Here is a 5,303-nt window from a genome sequence, read left to right on the forward strand (position 1 = left end):
TAATAGGGAATAATACTTCAGATGAGAAAATAATCAAAGCACAGAGCACAGTTAGGTCAAGGTAATTTAACTCTAATCTTGCCTAGTTGTTATTGTGATCTGTACAGACAGAACTGAGATAATTAAATCTTGATCATGAACTATCATCTTCTTATTTCATATGGTTCCATGTGCCAAACACAATGCCAGCAATCCTAGCTGACATTTTCTATGAAAAGACTTTTTAGGCATCATAATGTGCGAAGGCTGCCAGCAGGGCAGTCTATCACTTCTACCTTACATCAAAGGGATGTGCACACTCTTGGAGGAAGAAAATAAAGCTAGTATAAAAGATAAGACTTTAGCAAGGAAGGTTAATGTGGGGACCTTGCAACTCAGAATAGTCTAAGTACAAATTTAGGAAAAAAGCACAACCAACCCTTTCAGACTTTCTTCCCTGCCCTTGAATCAAACAAGAATCTTTGGGAAAACTCTGAAAATACCTTTATCTCTACCTCTCATTAATGTAATTGCCTCCATTTCTCTTTCTGCACTCAGAAGAATGAGGCTGTACAACAACCTTGTGATTTCCACCATGCCTGATGCTGCTTCTCCGCTGCTGACTGCACCAGTCCACCCACCAAAGCTGCAACCTTAGGCTCAAGTTGTGAAGCATAATCAAGTGAAGATGGTATAAAACACAGGAAGACATGAAGCATTCAGAGAGTTAAGGTGTGTTCCTTAAATAGCTACAGTCTTTGTTTCACAGCTCCATTTTTTGATAGCAAGTAAATTCTGCAATTACAAGTGGGGCGATATCAAATCAGTATGAAACATTCATAACTGTAGCTAAAATTGGGTGATGTCTCCTCAGCTGATGCATGCTTGAGAGGGATGCCTTTGATGCCAAAGCTTTTTAGCAGGGCTGATACTGTCATCGTTGGGTGTGTAGCTTACTCATTTTGTCAGTCTCTGCTGGGGCTTCGCCAAGTGCTGGATTTAAATCCCAGGCTCTCCTGGTCAGAAGGCAGAGTGTAGCCTGCAGCGTGCAGGATGCTAATACTGGTACTAGCTCTCACCTCAGGGGGGCTGCAAGACTAAAAAATTGCAAGGAGAAGATGAGCAAAGCAGTTGCTGTGCACGCAAGTTTGTGTGTGAGAAGGAGAGAAAGAGAGAGCACCTGTGTGAGAGGACTTTGCTAAAGGGCAGAAAGCATCAGGGGAATTGGGAAAAGAAGACTGCGCACAGTCTTCTGTGCTATACAGATACAAATACAAGGAGATATGTGCTGAAATGAGAGGGAGCCACAAAAGAAGTTTTCAGATCTGGTCAGGAAGCTGGCAAGAAAAAAACTATCTGATAAACAACTGGGGTTTACTTAAAAACAGCATCTGAGTTTGTTCTTCACTGTTGAAGCCATCATTTAGAAAACAAGTGAAAATGGCTACAGTGGTCTCACTTTAGTCCTTCATGGCATTTCCCACACATCACCCAATAACTGTACCATTTTTACATATCTCTGTTTTCATAGACAGAAAATGAGGATCATTATGATATAATGGCGAAGACAGAAGTCCACATTGAAGGGTATTAACAGAAAGTGCTGCAACACAACTTGCCTCTCGCATTTTCCCTGACTGTAACTAATAAAAAGTCCTCAAGCCCAGCAGTATTAAATTTACTCAAATTAAAAAGCTGCTTCTCTGTGACAACAACTATTCTTGTTCCTATTAATTATGGAACATCATGTTTTACAAATTTTTTTTGGTATAAATACTGCATTAAAGCATTATTATAGTGTTGAGTAAACAACTCTGTGTGTTTAGCAATATACTCTCAGAAAAAAAGTTGCATCAGTGTTTTATAAGTAGGTCAATGACAATTCCTTATGTATTTCTTAAATTCACATGGACCATCCAAATTCCAGCATAGAAATACATGGATAAAACTACTGTGAATAAAATATTCATGTTTTTCTTTAAAAATAAATAGACCCACATAAGCTGCAGTAAGAGAGGTGCAGGATTTCCTGGTGCAGGATTGTCTTCTGTATGCTTTAAGAGCTCTGCTTGGTTCAGTTTATTACCAGATAACAAATATGAGTGTAATTAATATGAGTGTAATTAATATGATTGCAATTAATATGCGCATAATAAATATGAAATTCCCTTTGCATTGAAACCATTCATGAATTTAGGGGTTGTAACACATGCTTTATTTCTTCATTTGATATGAAAATTGTCCCAAATATAAGATATGGTGACTGATTCCAGGGTTGTCTCCTCAAGAAGCCTTTTTGCTTACAAATGGACAAAATGTGTTTGTGTTATTGTTGACATGTCCATCGCTGTGGGATTAGAGGATGCCATTTCATCCAAGAGGTTCTGTAAAGAGAAGGTTGTTTTAATGAGCATGCAGTAATACCTGTGACCAGGTGGTATTTCAAAGAAAGCCCCAGGAGAAGGATAGAAAGTGCAGAAGATTACTCTTGTTTTCTACAGATGTTTCCTTGAGTAATCTCACCTAAAGCATTTGTAGGGGTAAAAACCATCTTAGCTCATCAAAAATCAAACCAATCAAACCAACCAAAAAACCCAAAACCAACTCAAAAAACCCCTCACCAATCAACCAAAAATCTCCCAAAATGAAACAAACCCCAAACTACTTCTAAGACATCTAGACTTTGGAGAGCCTTGAAAATTGCTGAGACATGTAAAGGTTAGTATCTGAAATGGGCTTCTTCAGACAGAAGCTTTGCTTAACATAGAAAACACTTTCACTGATGCATGGTTATTAGAGTTATCTGCTGCACCATTTTCTTAGGTCTGTCATCCTTTCCATGTGTGGAGTAGATTATGGTGAGCTCAGTATGAAGTGTTTGTAATTCTCTTGGCTAAAACACATAGTTTCCATCAAAATGAACAGAGTTCCAGCCATCTGAAAGTATAAAAGCAATTTTCTTTCAGGAATTTCCATAATTATAAATTTAAGAAGGTACATGCCCCCAAGAAACCTGTGAAACTGTGTTTTTGGAGTGATCAGAAAATTATTCCATGGCTAGGCAAGTACTTGAAACATTTAATCATCAATATAATATTCCTTGTGTTGGTAGAAATCCTCCTATTTCTGCTCACTTACTTCTTGGTTAGCTGAATACTGTCACTATTGAATTTCACATAGCAGAAACACAGCCCCATGTAATGTGTATAATGTCTGCCTTTGGCTCCACATAGATCTGGGGGAATAGGTAAAGCAGCTTGGATGGATTTTCATATATGTGAATATGAGTGGCCACTCCTTGGAGATCTTTTGAGAAAGAAGTAGATTATTAAGGGGATGGGTTTCCCCTGATTTACATGCTCATGTTGCTTTGGCAGCCTCAGCAAATGGAGAATGTCACTGTCTGCTGGCAGCTGCAAAGGACTTCGGGCAGATGTTTGCTTCTTTTGGTTTGTCCACTTGTATGCCTGACCCAAATGGCAGCAGAGCTCATTATGCACCATTATTGTTCTAGATATTGAACCTATTTCTTCACAAATTAATTGCTTCTGGCTGACTTATCTGTAACCAATGTGATTGAAAGAGCATGAAAACAATCAGTGATATGTGGCTGTTGCCTGTTAACTCTACCAAGGAAACCTTTGTTAAGACTGCTTTGGCAGCCAGAGGATTTCATGAGTTTGGAAGCACAGGTCCATGTTGGCAGCAGGCTGGAGACAAAGCTTTGGTGCAGAAGAGGTGCTAGGCTGATTGGCATGGGGGTGGGATGCCACTGATGACTATGCAAGATACAACCTCAGGGATGCTGTGTGACCAGTTACAAGGGTGACACCAGCAGCAGGGTTCCTTTATTTTTTGTTTGTTTTCAGACCAGTTGCAAACGTGAAGTGGCTGTAATGGCTCCACCAACTGGAGATGAAGCCTGTAGCTCTTCTGAGGGTTACATGCATGTCAGGCACACTGGAACTGAACTCTAATGCCTGTGCTCTGGATTTAGGTTGAGGGATGGATTGCATTTCCCACTTTCATGTATAGACACTCCTCTCTCTCCCTTTTTTTTCCCTTTCTTATGAGAAAGAGAGTGTTTGCTTAGTATGGTGCTTAGTGTCTCAGTTGGTTAATTTAGTCCACAAAGGAGATTTACCATGGACTCCCACGGTTGTCTGGGGTGGGGTGGGAGGGGTGGGGGGGGTGCTGTCAGAGGGAAAGAATCACTTTCTCTTTCAGCCTTCATAGTTATTGCTGAGAAAGATGTGAAAGGTTACTTGTAAAGATTTTATAATTTGCAAAGACCGTAGAGGATGAACTTGGGGGAGGTCAATATACAATACTGGAATCACCAGGTGACGTCAGGGTCTTACTGACATGCATGTGAAATTAGGGCAAAAAACCCCAAAACAGTCCTTCATTCTGCAGAATTTGACAAACTGGCAACAAGACATTTCTGCCCTGCACATTGAGAGTCTATGAAAGGGAAGAGAAGAATAAGGCTATTCTTAGCCCCCTTTATAAGCACACAAAGTACGGCACAGAAATGTCACTTGCTGGGGCGGTAGGATGGTTTGTTAAAGAGGACAGGACCGCTGTGTAGAATCGTCCTTTACGACAGGGCAAACGAACCTGCTCTTGTCAGCCCCACGCCAGCTCTGCCCATTCCCATCTCAGTCAGCTACAGCAAACGTCCTCATTTCTTCCATTCCCCCCCACCTTTCCTAAATTATTTTTATTCGTGCTCAAAGACCGGCGGTTTCGCCAGATCCTGGACGGCACCACCTCGGGACGGGAACGAAGCGGTGACTTCAGCACAGGCAGACGAGAACAGCCGACAGGCAGGAGAGCGCCCGAGGGTCACGGCCAGCGCCGATCGGCCGCTGCCAGCCGCGGCCCCCGGGACACACCGGCCCTCCCCGCCGCTTCCCCTCAAAGTTCCCGGCGGAGCCCCCACTGCGGCTCGCTCTCCCCGCCGCGCCCGGCGCTCCCCTGGCGGACGGGGCGGCGCGGCGGCGCCTCCCCCGGCCCTGCCCAGCCCTGCCCGGCCCGGCGGAGGCGGTGGGCGGCTCCTGTGGCCGTGGCATAAACCGGCGGCCCCTCCCGCTGCCGCCGCTGTCCCCGCTGGACGGCGGGGAGGAGAGCGGCGCTGCCCTGCGATCCGGGCGGAGGCTGCGGCTGCTCTCCAGCGGAGGGCTGCGCCCGGCGGCGGCGGGCCGGGAGCTGCGGGGCACGGGCGCGCCGCCTCGGCTGCCGCGGCCTCGCTCGCACGGCGGCAGCGGCGGGAGGCTTCGCCGGGCTTCCCCCTTGTCTGCCCGCGGGGGGGGGGGGGCGGG

The sequence above is a fragment of the Onychostruthus taczanowskii genome, unplaced genomic scaffold, assembly GCF_017590055.1.
Source record: "Onychostruthus taczanowskii isolate IOZ18803 unplaced genomic scaffold, ASM1759005v1 scaffold35, whole genome shotgun sequence".
Lineage (NCBI taxonomy): Eukaryota > Metazoa > Chordata > Aves > Passeriformes > Passeridae > Onychostruthus > Onychostruthus taczanowskii.